The sequence below is a fragment of the Urocitellus parryii genome, unplaced genomic scaffold (genome assembly GCF_045843805.1).
Source record: "Urocitellus parryii isolate mUroPar1 unplaced genomic scaffold, mUroPar1.hap1 Scaffold_49, whole genome shotgun sequence".
NCBI classification, from domain to species: Eukaryota; Metazoa; Chordata; class Mammalia; order Rodentia; family Sciuridae; genus Urocitellus; species Urocitellus parryii.
In genome coordinates this window covers 2,516,563-2,535,595 of record NW_027554054.1, presented here as the reverse complement: position 1 = coordinate 2,535,595, position 19,033 = coordinate 2,516,563, and positions in this window count along the sequence as shown.

Sequence of the window (19,033 nt, the reverse complement as noted above, 5' to 3'; positions counted from 1 at the left end):
TTTTAACCAAGAAAAAAAAGGAGCTTACCAGAAACAAAGATCATTTTCTCAATTAACCTTGGATGTTTCAACAAGGTACAGAAATTAAGGAAACTGAAGATGAAATTTGTCCACACCAGAGAGTGCATTGAAAATAAATAATTGTAATTAGCAAAGTTACAGTGGTTATGTCTGCATAGGAATATGTAAATGTGTGTTTGCATGTCCTTTGTCATGAGTGAAGGAGTAGTACTTCTCAGGACTTAATTCATGTGATTAAATGGAGGCCTAATTATGAGTGGCAAGATGTTAATGTCTCATAAGAGCAGACTGACTTCTTTCTTATTGTAACAATTGCAGTTTGCCATCGACTCATGCTATTAACAATTTCTGTTGATCTTGCTATATTTATAGCCACACACATGAGGTAAAAGTAGAATGAGACCTTTCCAATATGCTAACCTATACAAATTATGACCTAATTTATCTTATAATGACCATGAAACAAGATACATACGCTAATTCTGCATGGCTTAATTACAGCCAGTTTGCTCTGTCAGGGAGTTCAGTGGTGCCTATTTGTAGCTGCATAAGTAGCACTACTCTAAGTACTATTTTATTTGTGCATCCTTGGTATTATTCTACTCATATCCCTGCAATGCTTTCCACAATTTTTTAGCCCACTGATATCATGCTCGCAAGCCTTTGAATTTCCTAACTTTAAATATTCCAGTTTATTTTAGGATGACACAATCATGTATACAGAAGGATAGAAAGAAAGAAAGTTGACATATTGATTCTCAAAAGGGGTGATTTTTTAGAAAGCTGACTAGATGCAGCCATATATTTCTTGAAGAATAGTTAGATATAAAGGACTTTAAATAGGGAGGACAAAAATCACATTTATTATTATTTTTTCCTTTCTTTTATTTTTGGTTCATTTGTTTTTTAGCCCAACATCATCAAATAATCATTTTTTTTCCTTTTTAAATAATGTCATCTACCACAGAATGTGTGTCCTTTATCTCTGATCTTAGTGTTACATTTGCTTGATATTTTTTACCTAAATATGTCTCTTATAGGAAAATCAAAATGTTCACTTTTAAAATTAATCAAATAGGTGAGTAGTAACATACCCTTGAATATCAGTATATTTTGTCATTTGGTAAAGAAACGCATAAAATGATTCATGATCTTTAAATTCTGCACCCTGGACTTTAAATTTTCTCTTCCTATATTATGTGGTCATAACCCCTCTCAGTGTTGAGTGGACAATTTTCTTATAGTGCTCCGCTTTGGGCATGGTTATTTCTTTGTAATAAAGACTCAATTTTATGCCCTCTCCAGTTGTTAAGAATGACAAGTCATCTTGTTCATTTATTTTCCATATAATTCCAATGTGACTTTCATGTAATGCTTAGTTAATCCATCTGAAATCTTAAGACAACTGAAATCTTTTGTTAAAACCTAAGGCTATGTGTTGTAGGGAGATAATAATGGACTTTGTTGTAAGTTTGGGAGAGGCAGGTGAATGCATTTGTTAAAAACTGGATGAGTGGGGCTGGAATTATAGTTGAGTGGTAGAGTGCTTGCTTAGCATGTGTGAGGCACTGGGTTCAATAAAATAAAAAAACAAAACAAAGGAACTGTATAAAAAGTCTTTTAAAAATTCACTCTTTAAAAAAAAAACTGGGTGTGTACTTACGATTTGGGCATTTAATTGCATTCAAGTTTTACAGCCAAAGAAAACTGTAAACAAACACACTGGATGACAATGTGCATATTGAGGTATTCACAGAGAAGAGTAATGGTATCTACAACTTTCAAATACATCAAAAATAAAGATGTTTTAATGGATGGATAAAGAAATTACATAATAATATACAGTATAATATAATGATGGAATCTAGCTGGTGGGGATGTGACTGCCTACTGTAAAATTCTTTCAACTCTTCTGTGTGTTTGTTTGTTTGTTTTTGTTGTTGTTATTGCTGTTGTTTTCCACAACAGTCATTGAGGGGAAAAACAAAAATGTTCTATATTTTGAAAAGTCTAGTCATGGCTGGTACTTAAAGGCATTAGCATTACGAATTTCAGATTTTGGTTTTCTGAAATGATTTAACTACAAATCCAAATTTTGATAAGGATTTCTTTAGAAAATAATAGGGCTGACTAATAAAAAGCCATCTTTACTACCACTTCTCTAGGTACTTTGTATGCATTATCTCATTAAATCTTCACCATAATACTGACAGATAAATATTATTCTCTTCATTTCCCCCCCTGTGGCTCAAAGAAGGTTTATTGCTTAGGCATAATTGGAATTGCTGCTTGCTATAGCACACTTTCTTTATATTATAGTATGTATACTTGCTTTCAGTTGAGTTAGTAAATATCAAGGACAAAATTCAAATCTAGCTTTTCTGATCCCTAAATCCTTATTCTCTGCTTCTTTTTTTTTAACATGGTGCCTTTTTAAATTCTCCTTTTCTGACTTAAACCAGTGAGTACCAGCACAAAAGTAAAACATTTGAAAGGAAACTTTGAATGCTGTCTTTGTCTTATGTTTTCTGTTAGCAATAATATTAACTTAGAATTTTTATGGATAAGTAACTTATTATACCCTTAAAAGCTTTCATTTGCTTTTAAATCAGGTGTCTGTATTATTAATGTCATTCTTATTGTGTGATTTAAAATGCTGAAATTGAAAAATCATTAAAACCAAGTGGTCCTTTTTTCATCTTTCACTACCTATATTCTCCTAAATCATGATCAATGTGAATGTAGAATTTGTGACTGAGAGGTGGTGTCAGGTATTTATCCATATTTTCTCATGAACTTTCTTGGCAGGAGAGTTTAAGCATATTTTTCTAAAGAAATCACATTACTAAAATGTTTATCTAGGAGTCAAAGATAATAAATTTTATATCAATTTTTAATACACTGTTTTCAAGTGTGGAAGTAGATATGATATCATTTAGCGAGAGACAGCTTTTCACAAAACTGTCATTTCTTATGGTGTTCATACAGTTTCTAGAGTAAATTTTTTATCCCCCCCTTTTTTTTAAGAACTCTGTGAAGTCACACAAAATGAAACAAATTATAAAACACGATTTCCCAAATGAATCTCCACATTCTCCATGACTTAATTTGTTCTGAGAGTTTTTGTAACAAAAATGGAGTTTGCTTCTGACAGGTGCAATTAGGTTTGGTGAAGCACATTTATCTCATGTTACTGAGGAAGTAACTCAACTTAAATGGAGAAATATCTATGGCAGGATGGACAGTGCAAGAGAAAGATGTGATAAATTTAAGTGAATTAATGTTGAGTTGGGATCTACAGAACATGAAACAAAGCCATAAACCACTATTATAAAAGTTTAAGCAATTTTCTCTTTAAGATGCAATAAATTACATAATGTTATGTTGCTTTTTAGTTTCAGAGTTGAGATGGAGAGAGAGGAACAACATATTAAAGCACACACATGGAGGAGAGTAAGACTAGGATAGAGAGAGAGAGAAAGAGAGGTATCGTCTATTTAACTATTAGAACTTTTAATGCCCTAAAATTACATAAAAAGGAATAAATGTGAGGCTTGGACAGATCCCTTGCTGCAGTCTGCATGCATTTCCCTAGATTATTATAATACAACTTAGTTGCCCTATGATAGTGTTAAGGGGTGAGGCTTTTAGACCTTTCATAAAAGGTGTGAAGGAATTGTTGCTCACTACCCTTTCTGCCCTATTGGCATGTGAGGACAGCATTCAGGTACCATCTTGGAAGTAGATGGGCCCTCTCTGGACTCTTAAACTTGGCCATGCATTGATTTTTGGATTCTTAGCTTCAAGAACTCTAAGAAATAAATTTCTATTATTTATAAATTACCCAGTATAATATATTTTATTATAGCAGTACAAGTAGACTAAAGTGCCCCCCAACCAAAACACATGCTTAGTAGCCTAATAATATCTGAAATTTTCCTTCGAAATGTGGATCACTTTTGTAATTACATTTGGTTACCTACTTCACAAGGCTGTGGTCTGCATATTGGCCAAGACTATTTCTGGTTTTGCTCAACATTATTTCTTCATTCTCTAGCACAAGGACACCACCAAAAAAAAAAAAAGGAGAATCTAAAATATTTATAGAATAAATAAGTTCATGGTTTCACATTCTGAAATTATCTCACAAATTGAAGCTATTTACCATCTAAATTCTTGCTTTAAAAATTCCCCATACTATAGTTTTGGTAAAGTATAGCTTTTATAAGCATGCATATACAACTCATTATTTTAGGATCTTGTAAGAACTACAAGTCAAAGCCTAGTGCAGACTCCAGAGTTCTCTTCATTGTGCCATCTGTTTTACCAATGTATGTTTCCCCCTAGGTTTTAAAAACATTTCTCTGAATAAATATTATTATGTACTTCTTGAGATTGTATAGCACTAGCACTTAAAATACGGAGCTATACAATATCTGTGGGGAGAGATAATGAAAGTTATTGAGAATTATTTAGACTAGATGGATTTTTGAAATTTCCCTAATCCCAGATTGAGAAAATTAGGTTGGCCATCAAAGTAATAAAACTCCTAATAAGTAGATGTTAATTTAAAGTATTCATTTTCCCACAGTCCTGAGTTGTTCCTACTTTCTCCTAGTTTTAGGAAATGTGAGACCATATCTACCACATAAACCAATTTGAAATTAAAAATGAGTTAATCAAACAATGGATTCATAGCCATTTATCAACCTTGCTGCAATATTAATGAAATTGATAGATAATATCTCCAGAATTTAAATAATTTCCAGTCATCTTGATCATTTGTGTCCCGTAGGGAAACTCATGTACTGGATCGAGGAAATGGGTTATTATTGTACAACTTTCTAGATATGTAGTTCTGATTTAGGTAGTTTTGAATGTAGGACTGAGTATTCCTAATTGATTATAGGGAATTTAGTCCCCCAGACTTTATGTCAGATTCTTGAGATGTATAGGTAATTTATAATCTCTGTGTGACGCATGTCACTTGTTTAAAACAGAAAGCTCCAACTTCCTGCCAGTCACCTTTGGAAAACTTACTACAGCCCTGATTGCAAGCTGATCCAATCTCTCAGTGATCCATTTTTCCCCCAAACATTGATGCTGATCTCATTTACTGTTCTTGAGTCACAGTGAATTCAAGACCATAACTAAATTTTATTGTTTAATAGTTTTGCTGGAAGGAATTTCGACACAGAACAGAAACAAATTAAAACAGAGTACCACAAATCATCTCTCAGATTTGTTTTCCCTCCTTAGGACATGGACTCCAGGCTCACAATTTGTAATGGAAGCCTGTTCTTCATCACCACTGAGCTCTTTTTCCTAATCTGTCCTCCATTAGGAAGTCCTGGCAAGAGGAAATTGTAATACACTTAACATAAAACAATGTTCTCTCCGAAAGAAAATGAACTTCACTTTTAGAATCATGCAATTTCATTTCCTAATTTATCCAAAACTCTTCACTCTATATACTGCTTTAGCTTGGTATAATCCAATGAGAACTATGAGAAAACAGAAGAAAGGATAATTCAAAAAATGAATTACATTTACACTTGACAAAGTAAATGAAGATATCTTTGGAATAATAGTTTTTGTTGTTGTTGTTGTTGTTGTTTATTTTGTTGTGAGTTGGGTTCTGAAGGACTCGTGATTGTAATGGTCAAGGGACCTCTGGTTCCCTTCCTTTCTAAAATATTTTGTAAATTACAACATAGTTGAGGGGAGCCAAACAAAATGTCTTCCCTTTTCTAAACAAAACCAAGACTCTTAGCTTTTATCTTGCTTAAGTTATATTTTTATCTTTATTCTTTGTTCATTGACTTCTAATGGCTATACCAAATCTTTACCAGTTGATCACATCTTGATTATTGGGATTCTTAGAAAATAAACTAGAAAATAACTAACCTATCAATTTAGTAAGAAAATAAAGTTTGTAATATAAATCCTCAAAATTTTCATCTCCCCCTTGAAAATGTATCTCCAGGATTTGCTATTTACTTTAAAATAAATTGCTTTTGTTTTGATGATCTATTGCTATCATCTTTCTTTTTCCAATTACATTGCTCACATCTTTATTATATCGTCTATAGTATTTATTTATGTATTTTTGTTCTTGAAATAAAAAATAGATTATTAATTTGAGGCTTTTCCTCTTTTCCATTATGTTAGGTATTAAATGGTATAAATTTCCTTCTTACTAATATTATTTCTGGGTACCTGAATAGATGATATTTTCTGTTACACACAGAATGTGTTATACATGTCAACTGTATCTGGTTGGTTGATCATGTTGTAGAATTCTACATCCTTGCTGATAATGAATAGTTATATCACTTGTAGAAAGAAGAATGTTGAAATATTCAACTGTAATTGTGATTTTTGTCTATTTTTCTTTTCAGATTTATCAGTGTTTTTTAAACATGATTTTAAACATAATTTTTATTACATATACATTTATAATTGCTATGTCTTTAGTGGATTGATACATTTATCTTTATAAAATGACTATCTGTGGTAATTTTCTTTGCTCTGTATTTCCTATATCTGATATTAATATGCTCATTTTTTATTAATGTCTACATGATACATGATTAAATTTTCACTTTTCCATTCCTAATTTGTTTATATTAATATATTTAGAGTTTCTTGAGGTAGCATATATTTGAGACACACTTTAATTACTCTGCAAATATTTGTCTATACTTGATATTTTAGGCCATTTACATGCATTCTAATTATGGATGCAATAGGGCTTAATGCCTTTTAATACCATTTATTTGATGTTTTTATTCTCTCTGTTTTTTTTCTTTTCCACATTGTAGGTTTGTTGAACATTTTATATAATCAAATTTCAATTTACCTATCTTTGAAGTGTATCTCTTTGTATAATGTTTTAATATTTCTTCTAGGTATTACTTTATATATAAGATACGCATATCATATTTCAGTATACCGATAATATAATTATCTAACGCTAAATTAGAAGGCAAAAAATGTCAGACTGAATAAAAAGGAAAGTCTCAAATGTATGTTTTCTACTTGACATAATTTAAATATAATGGCCAAATTTAAAGTTGAAAAGATGATAGTATATTAGTATCAGAAGGTACTCTAATATAATATTATTCTATTAATGTCAGAGAGTACATTTCAGACAAGAAATTTATGAACTCATAAAGAAGAATAATAGAAAATGATAAGGAGGTCAGTTAAGAGCACATAGTTCTAAATTCATGTTTATATTCTGTGAGATCTTAAAATACAAAGGAGAAATAGAGAAATCCACAATTACAATTATAGACAAATTATCATATCTCCAGTTGATGGAAGAAGTAGATACAAATTCACTGAGGGCATCAAGACCTAACCAACACCACTGTCATACTTGACCTACTTGGATATCAAGAGAACATTATGTTCTACGACAGCAGCAAATCCATTTTACTCAAGTGACCCTCAGCATCTGCTGCAAGACACTGACAATCTTTTGGATAAGTAACACACACACACATAATTTTCTTTGTTAAATATAAAGGCAAGTTTTTGTTTGCCTTGAGAGTGCAGGACAAAAAATAAATAACTGACCAAAGGTAAGGAAAAACCTTCAAAATAATGTAGGAGACAAAGGGTAGAAGAATAAACAAGAGCTAAGGAAAAGAGGGATAGTGGGAAGGGTAGAGGGAAAACAAGACATATTCTCTTTTTCAGCTATTTCAGGCATATTCTCTTTTTCAATTATTTCACTCATTTCCACCTAAATAATGTACTAATGTCTATCTAAAATGTGACGTGTGTTAACTGTTTTCATACTGATTCCATGGGTCATTTTATATTGCTTAAAATGTAATATAGTCTACACATTCTAACACAACCTTCTTTGGTTTTTGAAAAATTCATTCCTGAAAGGAACTTCAACTTCTGAGATACTGCAAATTCACTTACTTAGTACTGTTAGCTTACTATTATATCAGTAATAATCTGCAAGAGTAAGAACCATATAAATAGATACTAAAAAATTGTTTTGAAATTATTATATGGGTATTTTCAAAATGGTGTTATCATCATTAGCTTTTTGAGTTATTTTTATTTTCCAAAATGATGAACTTATATATTTATTTGTTCTCGAATTCATATAACAATTTTTCAAAATTTAGAGTGATATAAAAAATTATCTATTTTGAAAACAATTACCAATGTAACACTGGTAATAGTCTCTTTGTCAAAGTTATAGTTAGAAAATAAAATTTAAGTTCTTTGCAAATATTGGTTGTAAAGCTGTTGCTTTCTTTAAAATTTGCATACGTCATGACTTATTGTTAACTTTCTCTTTGAAACTTAATAAAAGCAGGCTTATTTAATAAATTAAGCTGAAGTAGAATTTCCATGTTTTATCCTACCCAATTCTAAATCTACTAATTTCATTATATATCAAAGCTTTAACTATTCAATCAAATAATCACAAGTCAGATTCAATTATTCATCATTTGTATTGCTATTTTAGTCTCATCACCTCTATTTACATTAATAATATAAAAAAATGTAGCCTAGGTAAACCTGAACAAAAATACTAAAAAATGCCAATTGTCCTGATAATCTTTGATTTTTTTCTACAATTGAGATAATAAAAATAATAATAAAGTATCATCTAGATAAAGAAATCTTTTGCAATATTTTATGGCCATTCAAAAGTAAATGAAAGCTTAAATTACCAGCAAGCCTAAAAGACATTCAGACTCTGTATGGAAAAAGAGAGAACAAATATTTAAAATGGGGAACTAAATCAGGACACTTTTACAGGTGAAAGTGCTCCGTTCATTTTAAAACACCCAGAAGACAGCAAGTAGACATCAGGTTGAAAACTCATAGAAGGAAAGACATAATGAAAACCACAGCCAGAAATATACAGGGGAGAGGAGGCTAAAGTAAGCAGAATTTCTCAAAGATAAATAGGAAATTATAATGAAGAATCTCTGAACAGCGCCATGAATGAAGGGGGAAAAAAAAACAGAGTGCACTGAGGAAGTATCATGGAAGAAAACAGACTTATGAAAATAAAAAGTTTTCAAAATAGGTAAAATTAATCTTCTAGACATCCCTGCATTCATACATGGCATAACTTGTTATGAAGAGGAAAAGTCGTGTAATTATAGAAACAGCCGGGCACAGTAACACATACCTGTAATCACACCAGTTCAGGTAGCTGACTGAGGAGGATTGTGAGTTCAAGGCCAGCCTCAGCTACTTAGCAAGACCCTCAGAAACTTAGCCAGAGTCTTCCTCCAAACAAACAAACAAACAAACAAATAGGGCTGGAGATGTAGTTCAATGGTTAAGCACCCTTGGGTTTAATCTCCAGTATGAGGAAAAAAAAAAACTGTTGAATCCATCTTAAATGGGAATGTCAGAGGAGCTGAAATGGCATCTTATTTAATGACTGAAAGACTAAAGAAAAATATTGTGCAAGATGAAAAAAAATGACATGAAAAGATGATAGAAAAGAGAAAAACATTTGGAGAATGAATCTACAAACTTAACACTCAAAATATTAAGCTTTGCCCAGGTTTCAAGAAAGACCAGTGTTAAAAATGAAAAGACTGAAATGACTAATTCACCTAGTTAAAAAGGCACAAAGGAGATAAGCAATAAAGATTTGCATTTTCTGTTCCCACACTGGCTTCATTTATCATTTTGACTTCTAAATTTAATGTGTTCTTCAGGTTGTAACAGAGGTACTTTACAGAAATCACAAGAAAGTTTTGTCTACAATTCTAGACAGATAAATTTTAAAACCGACATGAAATTAATAAACCTCTAAGAAAATAATGTTTACCCAAACTGATTACAGTAGATAGAAAATACTTAAAGAGTGCAGTTTCTGTAGAAAAATTATAATTCATAAAAAGCTGTTGAAACTCCATCCTGTATTGTGAAGGTTTGGAGTAGGAAATGGAAAAAAAAAGTACCAGGTTGGAATGTATTCTCAAATGATTTCTACCAGATTTTTAAGTCACTGATGTTATGCTTGCTTTAGAGAATTAATTGAATTCTTTTTCAGAGACATGAAATAAAATAATATCACTAAAGCACATAAAGGTGAAGAAAACATTTACAATTACTATCACTTATGAATAGTGATACAAATATTCTTAATTAAACAACAGCAATACCAATCTGAATGTACTGGGTGTAGGACTCTTTAGATTCCATTTAGATCAAGTTCTTCAACATTGGTGACCAATTCCAGACATATATAATATATTTGAACTGCTTGTTTTCTAATTTGATGAGTGTAAAATTCTGCTCTAGTGATTGTAGTTGTGTTCATTTATTTTTATTTCATGAATTCAAAAGCTCTGTTATATGAATACAAATAACTCATTGTTTGTCTTCTTGAGAAAGTGATTCTTTTTGCCCCATGATATACCCCTCTTGTTTTATGGGAACACTGTGTGTTGAACTCTATTTTCCTTATGTTAATGTAGGCACACCAGGTTGCTGCTTATTGTCTGCTTTGTCTGCTTTCCCATTCATTTATTTTTAAGATTCTCCATAGGAAAACAATGATTGTTTGTCTCTGAAATTCTAATCATAAAATCGAGTGGAAGAATGATTATACCTATATATCTGACAAACTTCAATATATTTTCCATACACATCTGAGGCTTTAATGTATGCATCACCCTAGACTTATCCTAATGAATAATGAAATTACTGACTGCCAAGAATTATTTGAAAAAAAAGAAGCTTACAAGTTTCCAGATAGAAGGTTCAGATTTTGGGTTACAGATTGGTATTGCAAATTACACATCATATCAAAATATACCCCAAATTCATTTAATAAAATTTAGTGTCCTTTTATTGAAAAACCCTTTAAATAGAAAAACTAATAAAATAAAGTATCCTCCAAACCAACAGGGGAATGTTGAAATCATTTTCAATGAATGCCCATCAGTAAATAGGAAGTATTGATAAGAGGTGAGGATTTATTTATAGTAGCAGAAAATGGGAATCACTGTTAGAGAAAGAATCAAATTATAAAATTTAGGAGACAGAGTGGCAATCTGCCATGGTGTTCTGGGTAGGAACAATGCATGCTGCTACTGCTTGCATTTCATCCCAGCACTAATATTATTTTGGAAGTATGATCACAAATGCAGAGTGTGGTAGCAGAGACAGCATACGAAGGGAGTTAATATCACCATCATGGGTCAATGCTACTTGGAGATTCTAGTTAAAAAGAGGACATGATTATAAGCAAAATTAAAAAGAAGAGAAAACTCACTGCAAATAGAATTACATATATAAAAAAGGTCTTTGCAATTATAAAATAATATTGAAGAATGGCTGAGTAATATAAATTCATGGCAATCAAAAAACATGTATGCCAGCTATAGAAATTAAATTAGAAATAAAAAGAACTTTAATTTTTTTAAAAAAAGATTTGTAAAAATATTTTTTGGTATGTCAAGCTAAAATGTGAAAAGAGGAAAAATATATATAAGGCTGTTTCAGCATGATTTCCATTCCAGATTCACCTTTGTTTTCATTGGTGGATCCCACTCAGTCTCTGAGGATTTGGTGGTCCCCACAACTTATTGCCAGGTGCTCTTCATTATAACCAAGGGATCACTGACAGGGCTTCCAGGGCCCTGAAATTTGTTTTAGGGAAATGTCTGACCTTCTGAATTTGAGAATGTTTAACTTTCTGCTACATCTCTTATTTTGGCATAAATTTCACAATTTGCCAGATACTCTTTGGTAATTATGGTTTGTATTTGTTACCGGTTGTTCCTTTCCATTCATTTATAAAGATACTTTCATTGCATTTCAATTTGGGAATGCTACAATGAAATTATTGAGGAGTCTTTTGCTTTTATTTTGATTCAAAGGCAGATATATTATAGAATTAAAAGAATGTTGGTGTTTTTGCTGTTTTGTTTAGTTTCTACACTAACTTTCAGTGTCTTCTGCTCCATTTGGCTGCTTGATTAATAAGAAATATGTGGTTTAATGAGCCTTATGATTTTAATCACTGTGTTCTAGTGTTAAATGCAAGTATTCAGAGAACATTCAAGAGATATGTGCTACAATTTTGATCCAGCAAATGGAGCACTTTAAATACAAAGATACTGATAAGAGTAAAAAGAAAACAAAATGTTTATATAAATATCAAAGTTGTTGTGAAAAATAAAGAAGCACTTGTGATAATGATGACGTCAATTGATGAAAATGACATAGCAACCCTAGTATACCTAATTAATAATGATCCAATATACCTAAAAACTGGTAGGAATGAGAAGCAGACAACTCACAATTATGGTTTGATTATTACTTCTCTTCAATTAATTAGTACAATATAGAAATAGTAAAGTAATAGGAATGCAAAACACTTACACAAGTGAATTAACTTGCCTTAACTCATAACTTCCTAAATTATTATATCCAAGTCTCTGCTCATAGCCAATTTCTCTACTTCTATTCCAGTACCCTGAAGTTTCCTGGGAAGGGGTGAAACCATCATTATCATACACATTTGGAATTCACGTTGTCTAATCTCAGCCATGAATTCAGTACTTTTTGGAAATCTATTAATTTAACTTTTAAGTTTTCTATATCCCATCTCTTGGAGCAACATCCTCAAACTTTGTTCATACCATTTTAGGCTGGCTTTATTATGGTGCATGAACAGAAAAGGCTGGGGACTTAGCTCAGGAACAGAGCACTTGCCTACCATGCATGATACAGGTATTCTTATTTAATTTGCCACTTTATTGCAAGTTCGTCAAAGATAGAGAATTTGTATGCTATCCTTTTTTTTTGTAATAGTCACAATGTCTCACACAAAAGAAGCACTGAGATTAGATGCTAATTTGAATTTATTTTAAATTAAGCCAATCCAAATTGTTCTGAATGGATCTGTGGAACTTCACTAATTTAAGGGCCTCTTTACCTATATATTCTTTCCAATCAAAAATTATCTCTCAAGAATATGGGAAAACCATACTCATGTCCACAAAATTGAAATTTTATGTACAGAATTTATAGCAAAAAAAATAAGCATTGTTTCTATCCACTGACTGTGTGTGTGTGTGTGTGTGTGTGTGTTAACCATGAGGATTCAAAATAATATACATATGCCCTACTACATCATCCATCTCATCATTTAAATTAAGAGGAATGAGAGTTAGTAACTCAAAATCATGTGTACAATGTGTCAAAAAGAATCCTACTGTTATGTACTATTTAGAAAAAAAAATTAAAAATAAAAAAATAAGTTAAAAAAGAATATAGTCTTTGGAACCTAGTTACTTGGTTACCAACCCCAGATGTACTATCTACTACATGTGTTGACTTGGATAAATTTCTTACCTATTTTCCAATGAGTTAATTTATTTGTTAAAAGAACAAACAACAGTACCTACCTAGGAATTATTAGAATTAAATATGATATTTGTAATATAGGCTGAGGTGAACATTACAAAGATGATAAAATTAATAACAATGTACTGTGTCATGACACGCAACTGAATCAGTCAGGGTCACTCCAAGTGAATTGGGCTGGCTAATAAATAACCATACAGAGATAGAAAATACTTTTTTGGGGAGTTCAGTCTTGGCTCCTCAACCTCATCTCCCACAAGGAATATTAGAGAAGCAGGCAAAAGAGAGAGAACACGCCCTGGACCCTGATTTTTTATTGGGGAGAGCTGTTCAAAAGAACTTTCCATTAAAATAGAAAGGTTTGGGTTTCAGAGGATGGAGTCGTGCTTGGTGATATCTTGTGGTCAGCAATTTGATTGACATCTTGGATAGCCACACCTGTCTCAGGTGCTGTGTGGGGATCATAAGCAGAGCAGAGCCAGGGAAAAGGACACATAGGTTGCACAACCAGTCACAGCAGCAATGTCAATATAGTCCCCTCACGTGCTCAAATGCACATGGCTCACACACACAGCCAGTGGCTGGCTGGCTACAATACTGCTTTTTACTTCCCACACATGTATCTTTAATTAATTTTAATTTTCTTTTATCTATCTAAAGTAGAGTAGTACAAAGGGCATTTTGTTTACAATATGTATTTATATTTGCTATGATCACAAAGGTGAAGCAATAAAATCCAGTTAATTTTTGAAGTACTTCCAAGGTGATTATCCAATCTAAAAATGAAAGCACTGTAGGCAATTGAACATGAATGTTTTCTTTCTTTTTTTATGACACCTCAGTTCATGAGATTCTCAGAAAATGTTTCCAAACTTGTGTCAAGGTTTTCTTTATTGGTGCCATAATTAACAGGTGTCCTTGCCTTTAATTTATTTTCTATTCAATCTCTTCTTCTCGTTAAACATTATATTAATCTTCCCAAATCTGGACATCACTGTTCTTCTGCCTTCTCTTTCAGTTTATTAATTTTGGGGTTTGTTAAGTTGAGGATGGTAAGAATCTCACTTTCTGATTGATGTAAGTCCCCTCAACCAGAATTAAGCTCGTCTCAGTGTTAACAGCTTTATTTTCTGTCTTCTTTTAGGCAGTATTTATTAGTTCCAATCTCTTGAGTTGAATAATTTACAATCTGTTTATATTCATTTTTGTCAACATTTTGCTTTTGATAAATTAATTTAAAGCTATGTACTTTGCTTTGACTTCCATTTTGTTTATCGATTTTTCTAGTTGATTTTGGTCTGCCTAATATCAATCTTGTGGAATCCATTTATAATCTAATCAATACTCATCTTTTAAAAATATTAATCTTATGTTTGAGATTATCATCAATCTATCCATTTTTATGCAGATTCCAACACACAGCTACAACCTCTATTTGTTATTTATATTGTTCAAATTCTACTATTATAATTGCTTTTACATTAATAATCAATTTTTAGAGGAGTATGTTGAAATAAATAGGAGTATGTTGATTGATTTTTTTATTTTCCATAAAGTTCTGCCAGTTGTTTCTTGACATCCTTTAAATCTCTATCATATGTTATATAATTGTTATGGCTTCTTGTTTTATTTTAACATTTCTGAGTAGGTGATCTCTACCTTTGCCAATATGCTTCTGTTTTTTCTTCAGTATTAACCCATGAGATTCAAAGTTTTCAATTCTGCAAACATGTTCACAAAATAAACACAGGTGCTTTTAAATAGATTTTAAATAATAATCAAGAGAGTGCTTAGATATATATTATTATAGCATTAAAATTATTGCATCATAGTATAATCATTCTGTTTTTTATTTCTTATTTGTTCTTTGTAATTATACTCTATGTATAATTACTCATATAAGAATCATTATAGCTAGAACTGATAATTACAATGATTCTTATATTATTATATTACCATGTTATATACTATGTTGAACTCTTTATATGTGTTCCATATCTGGGACATGGGGAAAAACGAGGATTATGTCATTTTACTTTGTTAATATCACTATTTCTGTGTCCCCATGATTGTACTTCTCATGAATGTTTTCTTCTTACTATCATTTTCCATTTTTGTGATTTCTTATTTGTCTCAGGTTGGAGATACATTTTTGGATTTTGTTTTCTACTCCAGTTTTAGAAATTCAATCTTTTTTGGGGGAATTTAATCTATTTGCATTGCTTTTTTATCAGCATTACTTTTTAAAGTTTATTTAACAGTTCTTAAAGTCAACCAACTATAAGATTTTTACAACATATTTTTGTTTTTCCTCTTCATGCAAAAGTAGATAATACAAGCAGCATGCTTTTGAGACAATGAGTTTCTTCTTTGATGATTCTATTACGTACTTTATTTTACTATGGGAAATAGTTTCCTTTAATTGTTCAATGATACCGAAGTGTATTCACCCTGATTCATTTTGAAGTTGTTTCCCTGAGAAGGCAAGCTCTGCAATACACTCTCAGGTTTCTTTTTTTTCCCTTTTCTCTCCTCCCATTCCTACAGTATAAAGTTTTAGATAAAGTGTTCAGTTTTAAGTGTTTTTAATTTTTTAATGTATAACTTGATCTATATAAACCTGAAATTTCTTTAGAATAAAAATTAATATTTAAAATATCTTTTATTATACTTATTGCACAATCTCTTGCAACAAATGTGGATTTATCTATTTTTTTACTTGTTTACATACTTTTTTACAAAACCACTGTCAATGTAAGGTTTGATATGACAAATCTAAATCCAGACAGTCCTCACAATGTTCTTATTAAACTCTCACATTTTTATGATAATGTGATGAATAAAAAATATTATTATTTTCCTCTCATTTTTAAAAATGTCACTCTACTACCCCTCTGCTTCCAAAGCTACTACTGAAATTCTCACCCCAATCTTACTGTTATCCCTTTATGAGTAAACACATTTTCCTTTTAAGCTTCTATTATTCAATCTTTTTTTTCCTTTTTTTATTGATTGTTCAAAACATTACAGAGCTCATGATATATCATCTTTCATACATTTGACTCAATTGGGTTTTGAACTCCCATTTTTACCCCAAATACAGATTGCAGAATCACATCTGTTACACACTCACATTTTTACATAATGGTATATTTGTGACTGTTTTATTCTGCTACCATTCCTATCCCCTACTATCCCCCCACCCCTCACCTCCCATCTTCCCTCTCTACCACCTCTGCTGTTGTTCAATTCTCTCCCCCTTTTTCCCCTCCCCCTTGCCCCTCACAATCTCTTATAATTTTGTGAATCATTAAAGGTCTCCTACCATTTCCATATGCTTTCCCTTCTCTCTCCCTTTCTCTCCCCCCATTCGTCTTTGTTTACTGTTAGTCTTTTCCTCTTGCTCTTCCTTCCTGTTCTGTTCTTAGTTGCTCTCTTTATATCAAAGAAGACATTTGGCATTTGTTTTTTAGGGCTTGGCTAGCTTCACTTAGCATATTCTGCTCTAATGCCATCCATTTCCCTGCAAATTCTATGATTTTGTCATTTCTTAGTGCTACATAATACTCCATTGTGTATAGATGCCACATTTTTTTATCCATTCATCTATTGAAGGGCTTCTAGGTTGGTTCCACAGTCTAGCTATTGTGAATTGTGCTGCTATGATCATTGATGTGGCCGTATCCCTATATTGCGCTCTTTTAAGGTCCTCAGGGAAAAGTCCGAGAAGGGCGATAGCTGGGTCAAATGGTGGATCTATTCCCAGCTTTCCCAGGAATCTCCATACTGCTTTCCAAATTGGCCTCACCAATTTGCAGTCCCACCAGCAGTGTACAAGTATACCCTTTTCTCCACATCCTCGCCAGCACTTATTGTTGTTTGACTTCATAATGGCTGCCAATCTTACTGGAGTGAGATGGTATCTTAGGTGGTTTTGATTTGCATTTCTCTGACTGCTAGAGATGGTGAGCATTTTTTCATGTACTTGTTGATTGATTGTATGTCCTCCTCTGAGAAGTGTCTGTTCAGGTCCTTGGCCCATTTGTTGATTGGGTTATTTGTTATCTTATTGTTTAATTTTTTGAGTTCTTTGTATATTCTGGATATTAGGGCTCTATCTGAGGTGTGAGGGGTAAAAATTTGTTCCCAGGATGTAGGCTCCCTATTTACCTCTCTTATTGTTTCTCTTGCTGAGAAAAAACTTTTTAGTTTAAGTAAGTCCCATTTGTTGATTCTTGTTATTAACTCTTGGGCTATGGGCGTCCTATAAAGGAATTTGGAGCCCGACCCCCCAATATGTAGAACGTAGCCAACTTTTTCTTCTATCAGATGCAGTGTCTCTGATTTGATATCTAGTTCCTTGATCCATTTTGAGTTAACTTTTGTGCATGGCGAGATAAAGGGATTCAGTTTCATTTTGTTGCATATGGATTTCCAATTTTCCCAGTACCATTTGTTGAAGATGCTATCTTTCCTCCATTGCATGTTTTTAGCCCCTTTATCAAATATAAGATAGTTGTAACTTTGTGGATTAGTTTCTGTGTCCTCTATTCTGTACCATTGGTCCACCTGCCTGTTTTGGTACCAGTACCAAGCTGTTTTTGTTACTATTGCTTTGTAGTACAGAGCAGAAATTATTCAATCTTTTTATTTAACCATGTTAAATTTATTGAAAGTGTGGGTATTACCCCCAAACAATAGAACTCTTTCAATCTGAGAGCTTTAAAATGTCTTTAGATCTAGGAAATTTATCTTCAGTACTTGTTCAAATTAATTCATTGATATCTTTGTTTCTTCTATTTTCCTATGACATCTAATTTTATAAAGCTAACAATACTGCTTCTATTGTTTAAAATTGCCTGGTTTTCATTTTACATTCTTCATCTCTATTTTCATTTTGGACACTATCTGAAAGAACTTTTCAACTGCTTTTTCCAAATGCCAGTTGACTATTCAGCTGTTTCAATTTTAGTGTTATCTATTAGGTAGTTTCTAGAACTATTATGAATTTTTATGTCTAATATTTACATTCAGCCCTTTGTTATCTTTCCTGTGTTGTTTCATATTACTAATATCTTCCTTTATATATATCCTGGCTTACTTTAAATTATTTTTTTTCTTCTTTCTCTAAGTCTGCTTCTGATGATATGTTACTCAGGTTGTTTTCATTCTGAGAGATCTAGTTATTCTGACCTGTGAGCTCATGTCACCTGAGGTCATCAGCCAACTGTCTGGTAACTTGTATCAAAGAAGTGTTCAAAAAGGCAGGCATAGTTTCAGTCCTGAGGAACTAAGAGAAAATAGGATGAATACAGAGGAGGTCAACCCAAGCCCATTCCACAAATGACCACTTTCATTTTGTGACTCTGTCAAGCGACTCAACTGGTGAAGATTTCACTTTTAAACATTTACTTAGAATCAGTATTTGGAGGAGCTAAAACCCACATGTGCAAAGATTTAAGGGAAAGGAATAAATACAGAAATTGTGCAAGTCAGGGCATTAATCCACACTGATTTTCATCATCACCTTTCCCTCCAGTGGCTCCAAAGACCCAGGCCCTGTCCACTAGTTTTCCTCCTGTTCCTACCCCTTGTTACCTCTGGCCCAGCACATTTGCCTAGTTCTTCA